Source organism: Dasypus novemcinctus, chromosome 24 (assembly GCF_030445035.2).
Source record: "Dasypus novemcinctus isolate mDasNov1 chromosome 24, mDasNov1.1.hap2, whole genome shotgun sequence".
In the NCBI taxonomy this organism is placed as follows: domain Eukaryota; kingdom Metazoa; phylum Chordata; class Mammalia; order Cingulata; family Dasypodidae; genus Dasypus; species Dasypus novemcinctus.
In genome coordinates, this window is record NC_080696.1 from 61,117,994 (window position 1) to 61,129,180 (window position 11,187).

Consider the following 11,187-nt stretch of genomic DNA (forward strand, 5'->3'; position numbering starts at 1 on the left):
TCCTCAGACATCCCAAGCACGCTGTTACTTCCCTATTTATTTATTTTATTTATTTATTCTAAGATTTCTTTATTTTCCCCCATCCCCTCCTCCCACCCTGCTGTTTCTGCTGTTTTGCTATTCGTGTTGTCTTCTCTTCTCATTTTTTCTCCTCTAGGATTCACCGGGATTTGATCCTGGAGACCTCTGATGGGGAGAGAGGTTCCCTCTCAACTAAGCCACCTCAGTTCCTGGTTTCTGCTGCGCTTCACCTCGACTCTCTCCTTGTTTCTTTTTTGATGCGTCATCATCTTGCTGTGTGACTCACTTGTGTGGGGCACTGGCTCACTATGCAGGCATTCGTGCAGGCACTTGTGCAGGCAATGGCTTGCCACGTGGGTACACTTTCTCTCCTTCTTTTTCACCAGGAGGTCCCAGGGATTGAACCCAGGCCTCCCATATGGTCAGCGGAAGCTCTATCACTCGAGCCACATCTGCTTCCCCCAACTTTCCTGTTTAATACTGCACCCTCTGTTTCCCTTATCAGCTTGATTTTTTCTTAGAATTTCAAAATTGCTGGCATCTCTACCAAAAATGAAGGGTCATGGTCTTTGAATGTTAAATGTAACTAAAATATATGCTCCCCTAGGGCAAGAACTCTTTCTCTTTTGCTTTATGTTGTTTGTTCTTTACTCAGTACCTGGACCAGTGCCTGGAGGCATATGAGGCACTTAACACACGCCTGTTGAATGAATAAACTCAAACAAATAGTTGTGCAATAAATTTATGCAATAATTTTACCTGCTTATAAGAGCTAAATGTTCAAAATAACTGTAATGGGCTCCATTACCTGTAAGCTTAGTTATCATTATTAGTGTAAAATAATAAGCATCAAACATTTCTTTAACTTCTCGATTTGTAGAAATTATAAAAGCTGTATACCATAAGGAAACAATATAAAATAGAGCCTCCAGGTGAAGCTGAAAACATAGTCATGGTTTACCTTTACTGCCAAAAGTACCTCTGGTTTTTTATTTACACATGTTCCAAAATTAAGATTCAGAATCACCACTCTGGAAAAGGGAAAAATCAATTTTCGTTTGGAGCCATGATACGTTTAGGTTGGTAAGAGGAGTTGTGAGAAGAGATTGTCTTCCATGTCTGTGGATGTTCGCTCAGATGCCCCTCCTTTAGGGCAAGGACAGTTATCTCTCGATATTGGGGTCCTCAGGGTCATCATATGTGCTGTACTTGGAAGGGGCCAACCAAATATTTGTGAAGGAAAGAATGAGAGAGATTGCCAGTTGAATAGTGGACAAGAAACCTGGGTAAAGGCTGCATAAGTCCGTGGGGAGCTGGGGAGGAGAGATAAATCAGGTTTCTTGGAGGAAGGTGGGAGACCAGAGGTGCATCGGGGTCACACCTCTAGGCGGAGATGACATTCTTTGGAGCACCTTGCCTCTAACTTTCCCTTGAGAGTGAAACTGTCCTGATGGAAGAAATCACCTTGACAAGTTACTTGAGATTGAAAGGTGAAATCCTGATTTAGACAGCTAAACAACTCTGCCTTAGAGATGAAGAATATGCCTTTTTTACTTTTTGTTGAATGAGCGGGGCATGGAAAATTAAGAGAAGAAGGGAGAGGGGAAAAGAGGGATGGCCAAACAGTATTGTGAATTGACTGAAATATTGCTTAAAGATGTGTCTTATTAAATTAGAAGTTGTGTGTGTCTGCTGCAAACCCTGAGCCATCACTGTTCATGCCAAGCCCGGGGGAGAGGGCTGATTTGTGTGTGTGCCATGTGTGGTGGGTAGAAACCAAGCAAGGGGGTTGGGTCCCACATCTGCATGACTGCAGTGCACAATGGGGCAGCATTCTTGGGCTGCTGGAAATGATCCCTCCATGGAATAAGCCCAGAGTTGGGAGCTCAGAGACAGAGTCTACCATAAGAATTAAAAAATAGTATAGAGTCACAGGAAGTTGCAAGAAAGTGTCAAGGGAGGTCATGGGTACCCTTCACCCAGTTTGCCCCAGTGGCTACATCTCATGTCTCTGTTTCTATAGTAAATATCAAAACCAGGAAACTGACATTGGGATAATCATAGAGTATTTAGATTTCACCTGTTTTTTCATGTACTTAGCTGTATGTATATGTATGTATAGTTCTGTGCAATTTAATCACACGTGTAAGTTGGTGTAACCACCACAGTCACAAATAGAACAGTTCTATTGCCATGAGGTTCCTTTGTGGTACCCCTTTATATATAAGGTTCCTTTATGGTACCCCTTTATTGCCATACCCACCCTCCTCCCACCATCCTGATTACGTTAAGAACTTAAACCCCTTTGGGAATTGGCAGAAATCTTGAGAAGAACTTTAGTATTTTTTCAGAAGTTTTGAATGGAGGCTCATGCCCATCTTATCTGACTCTCCAGGGTCATCTGTATCACTGGAACATAACCTGGAACTATGCTGGTGCTACTGAAAATGGCCCTGGTTTCCCATCCTAAACAACTCATACTCCGAAGTTCTCTCATTTCCCCAGCTCAGTGGGGCCCACCTTCGCCCTGCATTGGGAGCAGCCTCTGAACCAGGGAAAGGGCTAGTGCAGGAGTTAAGTTAGGAGGTTGGGTCCTCGAGCTCAAGGGGTATCCTTCCGGAGAAGGAAAGCAGGGGATCAAGGAGGAGAGGCAAGGGGCCCCCTCTTACCAGATTTACCTTCCCCAGCAGCCCCAGCATACTCCTCAGGGTCCCATGGCTGTGACTGTTTAAATGGTGCCAAGGTGCCTGCATTGTGGGTAAACAATATATTTTAAAATCTGGGTCCAGTGTTGTAAAGTCAGATTTCTCTCGGGACCAGGCAAGTCAGGGATTTTGAGAGTTGGGGAGTAAATGGGTATCCTCTCCAAAGGGGATTGCCACCAGCCAGTTGTAACCACCTAGAGAGGCATGCCCAGTTTTGCCAAATCTTATCTTTCTAGAGAAGCCAGGAATCTGTGGTTGTAAATAAAACCTCCCAATTTCTGAACAGTGGCAACTAATTACAAATAAAAAAGTTAAGTCCCTTTGTCAACCAAACAAAACATGTGCAGGAGCCAAATTTGGCCCAAACCAGTTGGAGAACTTTGCTCTGGTATTTTTCCCCATTAGTTCTCATTTTTATCTAAATATAGGGAAAAAAAAAACATAGGAAGAGAAAATTGGAAGGTTGGTTAAATGGATCATTCTGATAGCACTATATTAACTTAAGTCCTTGTTTTTCTCAAATGAGAGTTCTGGGAATGATAGTATTTGTATAGTGCTTTCAGACTTACAAGGTATGCTTGTGTACATTTTCTTGATTTACCTCGTGGTGAGATGGAGGAGGGGGCAGTTTGGATGGTTTGTCTACAGTTACAGGGCTCAGAGCTGGGCGAGAAACCAGGACTTGAACCTAAACCTGACTCCATTCTGAGTTGGACCTCCAGGCGTCTGAGCAAGCCCTTACCCCCAGTTAGCGTGGAGTCAAGGACAGGCACCTGCAGTTCCCACAGTCAGCCTCAGTCCCTCTTGTCTTCACCAGGCCAGTTTCTTATCAACCTGAAGAGTCCAAGCACTGCTTTGCTCATCCACCCTGGTTCCCATCTTAGTTTGGGTTCCCGTGAAAGCAGAGCTTATGTCGTGGGCTTGGGTGCAGATAGCTTACTGAGGAGGGGATTCCAGGTGAAGCAAGAGAGTGGGGAGATGGGCGAGGGAAGAAGGAAAAGCCAGTGTAAGGGAGTGGGTTACCGAGGCCACTAACCAAGTTGAGCTCAGGCCAGCCACAGTCCCTTTCGAGACCTAAGGAGGCTGTAATTATTTTCACAGCTATAAAGGTCACAAACATGACCAAGCGTGTCCTCTTCTGTCTCCATTGCCTGACATACACAATTTCCACCAATGCATTTTTCTTATCAGTTATCATTAATGGAGATGATCATTTGGGACCTCTTTACTCTACTGAAGCATAAGGAAATTTGTCTTTGGTCTGTTGGCCTCGAAAATTTCATCTAGGAGAAAGCCAACATGTTGGCTTGCTCTTTCCAGATTGCAGCACTTTGCCCTGGCCGACAAGGTCTGTTTGATCAGCTCTGACCTCGCACCTCTACCTCTCTCTCCTCACTCTTCCCCATGCTCCAGCCTCACCGGCCCTCATCCTTCCACATCCATGGCAAATTCATGCCTATTTGTGGAAACTCCCCTCACATGTAAATGTGGCTGCCAACTTTTCACCAAAAATATGCTTTCTCCAATGGAACTGCTATGTCTCCTCCCAACACATGACATGACACCATGCTTTATTATCTATTTTTATCTTATTGTTTGTCTGTTTTTGTTAATTTCTCCTTTGGATGTCGCCTCCAGGAGAGCAGGGCCTTGCCTGCCTTTCTCTGCTGTTCTGTAGAGCTGCCAACAGTGCCCAGCCCCCATCTGCTGAATGAACCTAAGGAGTCCAGGTGTCAAATCTATTCTTAAGTTCCTGCAGGGAACTGGAGCCAGGGCAACACCGATGCTCCTGGCCTTGACAATGACAAGAGTCATTGTCACAACTCATGAAGCTCAGTCTTCTAAGTCATTACCCCTTGCCCAGCCTTTAGCTCTTGTAAATGAACCCTCTACCCCACTGAGTATTTCAGGCATCCGTGGTGCAGGTACCAAGGTGGAGGGTTCAGCTCCATGCCGATGTGACCAATGCTCTTTATCCTGCAGTTGGCTTTACAAAATAAGTCTGCTTTCTTCCTAAGAATTTCCTCTGGTCTCTTTCCAGCAATGTGTCAGAAAGTGAGAGACTAAGCTACCCTTCAATAGTTAGACTTTTTGCTTATGAAAGATGTTGTTTTTGCAAGATGAATCTAGTGGTAATTTTCTAATTAGTAAAGGTCCTCGGAATTCTGTTTCAGGATTTGGGAACAGAAGACGGCTGAACCCTTGCCTCGGCATGAACGGCCATAGCTGTAGCAGGAGTTAGTTGTACCTTCATGATGAATGCAAGGAGCAGCTTGAAAACCAGTTAGCTCTCTACTTTTGCTAGTGCAGGGACAATGCTGGGCAGGATTTGTCTGCTTGAGTTCAACCAGGGACGAGCGGCGGAAGTTAAGCTAGCAGAACTGATGAAAGGAACACACTTCAAGGACGCCTGTGTTCTTAGCAGTATCGAAATGTTCATCTTCATTTGATGGAACACTTCTGAGTCTAAGTTGTCAGTGCAGACGTTAAAGATGTAATAGCTATTGACTCCAAGTCTAGATAATAATGCCTAAAGATATCACTGGAGCATTTTTCATGGGAACTTTAATCTGCAAGTGGAAGTTTTGCAGTACAGTTGCTATCTGCAAAAATGTCAGCTTATACACACTGGTATTTATAAGGTGTTCTTTGTAATTTTTCTGCAATTGTTTGCATGCCAGTTTGGTTTCTTTGTTGTTGCATTTTGTCATGGTTTGTGTCACAGAGTGACGGATGTCATGGAAGGCTGGGGGTTACCCTGGAGTTGGTGCTCGGGCTCAGGGCCTGATTTTAAGCCTTGGAGGCCCAGAAAATTGTTTCTGCCAGTACTCCACGGTGAGACTAGCCAGGCTCAGGAGACACACAGGTGTAAACCAGGAGGCTGATTTTGTAATTTACAACAAAAGTGCTTTCCTTCTTGAGAGGAATCTATCACCCACGGCATCCCACTCCTTGCAGCTGCTGTGTTTAGGGACAGCTGTGATATGGTGGCAAAATGGTCCTGAGATCAAATTCCAGCTCTCCTCATGACCTTGGACAAGTTCCTAACCTATCTGAACCTCAGTTTCCTCATTTGTAAGACTGTGATCCTACTCCCTACTTTCAGGGTTGTTGGGAAGATTAAATGAGAATACATACATAAACTGCTGGGTCCAAGTATAAGTATGCAATCATTTTACAGAGACAGTCAAATGCAGTGGTTAAGAGTATGGACTTTGGAGTCAGTGTGTGCATTCATGTCCCAGCTGCATGACTTCAGTACAAGTTGCTTAATATTTCTGAGAGTCCGTCCTCATTGGCCAGATGTGGATGTTGTCTCCCTTCTAGACTTGTTGTTGTTGTGCGGATTGGACAATGTTGTTGTGTGGATTGCTCGATGGCAAGCACACAGTGTGCTGAGAGTGGGGAGGGGTCACCTCAGTGGAAGTGGCCTCTGTTATTAGGGATTGTGGTGCTAGAAACAGTAGTAGGTACTGTGGCACCACCAGGAGCAAAAGCCAGACCCCTGGGAGGTGAAGGTAGTTTGGTGAGCACAAAATCCCATCAGCTCTCTCTAGGGCAGGGCCCTCTTCTCTGGCCTCTGCTCACTGGATGCTGATAGCACCCCCACCCCATGTGTGACAACCAAAGATGTCTCCAGACATTGCCAGGTGTCCTCAGGATGGGATGGGGCAGAGTGCCTCTGGCTGGAGCTCTGGTCTGGAGGCACCTTTAGCCTGGACCACGGGGCAGCCTGTGGTCCTCCAGCACACGTCCCTCGCTGTGGCCGTGCCATCTCCTACCTGCCCAGGGTTTCACGTCGAGTCTCCCTTTCCTAGAGCTAACCCACTCTCTCTTTTGTCCATTTGATGACAAACACCAAGTGGCTACTCTGAACCACGGATCCAGGGATTGAGAGGAGCAAAGCTCAGCCTCTGCCCTCGGCGATGCCCCCGACCTCCTATCCCACCCCTCCTGTTCCAGGCCCCTTTCTCAGGTGGCTCACGAAGCCATCCCCACTCGGTTACAGCTTCCGGGATTGGGTGCAGTCTGGAGCAAGATAGTTTTTGGCCTGTGGTTACAAAACTTCTCCAGGTTGAATTATTTCTTTTGAAAGTTCATCTTTTTCCTTATCTGGGTACTCATGATATTTCCTAGTCTTATAACCTTGGGTGAATGTCTTAGCCACGCTGGATCTCAGGTTCCTAAAATGGAGACAATGATACATTCCCTTTTGTGGTGCTTGGAAGGGGATTAGCTGAGATTCCGCAGGCTCTTACCCCTTCTCTCCTTTCAAAAGTTAATCTTATTTCTCAATTGCAGACACACCTCACCGCCTCTTGGTATTTACCTCAAAGTGTTTTTTAAGTACAGAGCTTAACTTAATGTGTCTAAGTCTTTTGTTCTGTCATCCTAATGCCTGTATTTGTCTGCATTACTGTCCAATTTGAGATGTGAGCTCCTTACCAGAGGAAACTGGGTGCTTTTTAAATCTCCATATCGTGACTAGAATAGTTTGCCCCATTGTAATTTGGACTAATGTCTGGGAAGGCCAGGCTGAATGAGTAAAAGTTCAAATTATTTCTCAATTAAATAAAAGGTATTTTATCACTTTCAAACCCAGTAAGAAATGGGCTAGAAAACTCTGACTTAATAGAATTCTCTAGGGAAATATTAAGTAAACAGATAAGAATGATTCAAAACTTGCAAACTCTGTATTGATGACAAGTTTTAAGTCCTGTTAATAGCGACTGAGAGATATGTGCACTTACAATCCCTGGCCTGCCTAGTGTGTGGGAAAACAGCTTGTGCTCTTAAGTAGTTTCAACAGTTCCCAGAAATCCTGTTGACACTGTTAATTTGCTTAGTAAAGCCTTTAAAGATCTTAAAAGGTAAACGTTAACCCAGCCTGTATCATAATTGCTGTAAACTAGAGGAATCCAGAATTGAATAACTCACTTCTAATACTTAGCAATGCATTCATTCTGCATATCTGAGATGTGGTGTGTCCTGTTTTACCTATTGATTGTTAATTGAAAATAAATAATGATGAAAGGAAAATTTAACTCATTTGTGAAGACATCAGCTCCTCTGGCTTTCTCTAGTAAGTTCGATAATTGCCGTGACGTCTACACAGTACTAGACATCAAAAGTTCTGGGCCAGATTCTGGTTTTCTCTCTAACAAGCTATGTTGATTTCTTTGACATTCAGTTTCACTATTTTTTAAAATAATCTTTGGTTTTCCTACCTTTCAGAGTTGTGAAGATTGAATTTGAGAAACTGTCTAAAAATGGGAAGCAGAAATGTTTCATACTAAAACCTGTCAACAAGATCTCTTAGATCCATGAGCTGGAAATTGATGTAAGGGCATATCAAAATGCTGAAGCTATCTTTAAGAGAATGTGCAGAAATGCAGCCCAAGAGAAAACCAGAAACGCCTTGAGCAGCACTTAGAAAGCACCTTGCTGTTGAGAGAGAAGGTCCAACTCGAGGCCGAAGACTCAGCACCTGCTGAAGAGAGCGGGGTGGAGGGTAGGCCTGGCGATATTGGGTGTCTGTTTACACCACAGTAAGATTAGGGCCCGAGAGGTGAGACGAAGAGAAGGGTTGACGGGCAGCAGTTACCAAGATGTCCATGGAGAAGGGCGAGCAGCACAGTTCCTAATAGCCAAGAAAGAGGAGCCACCAAATGCTTGTTAACAAGATGTGCTCGGCCCCCCGCAGTGGGATATCATTCAGCCATAAAAAGGAGTGATGTTCTGAGACGCACCACAGCATGTTTGGGCCTGGAGAACATTTTGTTAAGTGAAAGCAGCCAGACACAGGAGACCATGTTCTGTACGATTCCATTTATAGAAAGTGTCCAGAATGGGCCAGTCTGTAGAGACAGAAAGTAGACTAGCAGTGGTCAGGGGCCAGGAGGAGGGGCATGGGGAGTGACTCCTCATCAGTAGGGACCTTCTTTTGGGGGTGATGAAAATGTTCTAAAAATGACTGTGGTGATGGTTGCCCAACTCTGTGAATATACTAAAAGACCCTGAATTGTACACTTTCAGAGAGTGAGTTTTAGGGTATGTGAATTATTCCTCAACAAAGTTGTTATTAAAATAAAAGAGAGAAAATAGTGAGACACCCCATGGTTTATCCATGGGGTGGGGGGAGATGAGAGAAAGGAAGAGAGCGTGTGTGTTTCACCTTGAAAGCCTAATACCTGATTTTTAACATCATTCTTTCTTTTAGTAAATGTCCTGCTTCTAGGTGCTAAGTCCCTAGCATGTCACACCAAGGCCACCACAGGCCCTTCCTTCCTCCCTCCCTCCCTTCCTCCTTCCCTCTCTCTCTCTTTTACCTTTCATACCGGGGCCGGGGATTGAACCTGGGACTCCGTAAGTGGGAAGCCGACACTCAACCACTGAGCCACATCGGCTCCCCCGAGTTGCGTTTCTCACTGTTGGCCTGTTGCTTGTTTTGTTTTTAGGAGTCACCAGGGACCTGAACCTGGGACCTCCCAACTTGGAAGCAGGAGCTCAACAGCTTGAGCCACATCTGCTCCCCCGTCTTCTTTCTTAACAAGTGTTTCCCCTGAAAATTCTACCCCAGCATCTCCCTGCCAATACATCCATGAAAATAACTTATTTTCTGTGACTCTGTTCATAGTAAATGCTCAACTTAATTTATTATATAACTTTGAATGTTTCACCTATTAGGAACAAGAAGTTCCTAATTATTCTTACACTATCTGGTATGATTATAAAAATACCTAACCCCATGAATGCACTGGCTGAATTATGAACTTTGACTTACGATTATGTAACCTTTCTGATGACTCCTTTTTCCAAGCAGTCAGGTTCAAGTAAAAAGAAGTGTGTCTTGACTTCTGTCTCGGGTCCAGTATCTGCCTGTAGGACAAGTTTATCACCTTGTCTCTCTTGTTCTCAGCTTTGAAGGAACTGGGAAACACTGAGCACAACAGTTCATTTGATTAAATTGATTGATCTGACTGAAAAACAAGGCTGTACACTGGGAGCCAAGGATAAGACTGTTTTCCTGTCCTGTGCCACAAAAGGGAATTGTGACAATGGGCTTTAGCTGAAACTTACACCTGAAAGTTAAGGAACTGAGGAACTTGGTAAGGCAGAAAGAGAGAAGGGCAAAGGAGTTCCGTTACCATCAGTAAAGGTTAGGCATGAATCACGAGATCAGGTAGGAAACGAAGTAATAAAATAAGTGCATAATAGTGGGTTGCCAGGCAGACGGTGGGTAAAGCTGAAGTGACAATTGAAAGCAGCGTGGAGCCTGAGCAACAGAACAGAGTGGGTGAGACGGAAAAATAAAGAACGAAATAATGAAAGCCGACACAGAGGGGGAGAGCAAAGGAGCCTGTCACTTTGTCTTAGAAGAAATTAAGAAGCCAGACGAATTATAAGTGCACTTCCATTTGGAAATAGGATCAGACAGTCTGAGCCGGGTGCTCCTGGGTGGGCACGAGTGGGTTCTGGGGTCTGGTGAGTTGCCCACTCCAGCTCCTCGTGGAAACCATTGGAACCTGCCCGAGTTTGCAGGTGTCAATGAAATGTGGGGTGAGGTAAAGCCTAGGCTCCCACTGGGTCTCTGTGCCTGTCCTGTTTTGAAAGGGGGGATGTGGGCAGGTAAGGTGAAGCTAGCTGGGGTGTGCTGAGGGTCTGCGTCTGCCCGGCCCAGGGCTAACACGGGTGGTTCTCTTCTCAACCCTCTAGTACAGGCGAGGAAACCGAGGCCAGCAGCTTGGCCTTGGTCACACCCCCAGCAAGACCCCCGTGCTTCTACCCTCCCTGCGACTCCCTCCCCAGGGGCCCTGCCAGAACTACTGCAGAAATGGCTAACCTCCCAGGGAGGGCTGGGGGGCGGTTCCCAGGGGCAGCCAGGGCTTTTAGTGGACCCCTGGGCTCAGAGGCCCTCCGTTCCACTTGCCCGCTCATGCAGAAGAGGGACAGCCACTCTGGGCTTTTGTCTTCCCTGGCCTCTGCTCGCCTTTTTCTCTCCGTTGGCAAAGCCTCCACCAGGCTGTTAGTGCCCAGCCCGTGTATGGGCCTCCGGGTGGTGAGGGGCCAAACAGCACAGAGAACTCAGCCATGCTCAAACGCTGGCAGGGCCGGGCTGGTGCAGAGCTGGAGCTCAGAGGAGCTCAGCGTTCTTGAGGCAGCTCAGCAGAAAGAGCCGGGTATGGAGGGAGGCATGTGACCGTGCTGGGCCTCCGTGGCCTCTGCAAGGCGAGGCGAGATTCTGTCTCCTCTGGAAGGTTCTAGAAAGGAACCGTCCTTGAAAACGGATGCAAGCCTTGGGCCAGCACACTCAGAGCACATGGCTCTGCTTCATCTTGTAGAGGACCAGTTCAGAGACACACATTCCTTTTTCCTTCTGGCCTGAAACAAGACCTTGGGAAATGTCTTCAGGCTGAACACATGATGAGGGGTACTTTGCAAAACAAAGAAAATTTGTGTT

The 11,187-nt window shown here is 45.8% G+C and overlaps 1 long non-coding RNA gene across 1 annotated transcript; it reads left to right on the top strand.

The window, feature by feature from the left end:
* Positions 1–7,370: 7,370 nt before the first annotated feature.
* LOC131275803 (uncharacterized) lies at positions 7,371–9,745 on the top strand. Its single transcript, XR_009183276.2, has 3 exons — positions 7,371–7,809; positions 7,962–8,238; positions 9,185–9,745. It is a non-coding gene; the product is annotated as an uncharacterized lncRNA (long non-coding RNA).
* The last annotated feature ends 1,442 nt before the right edge of the window (positions 9,746–11,187 follow it).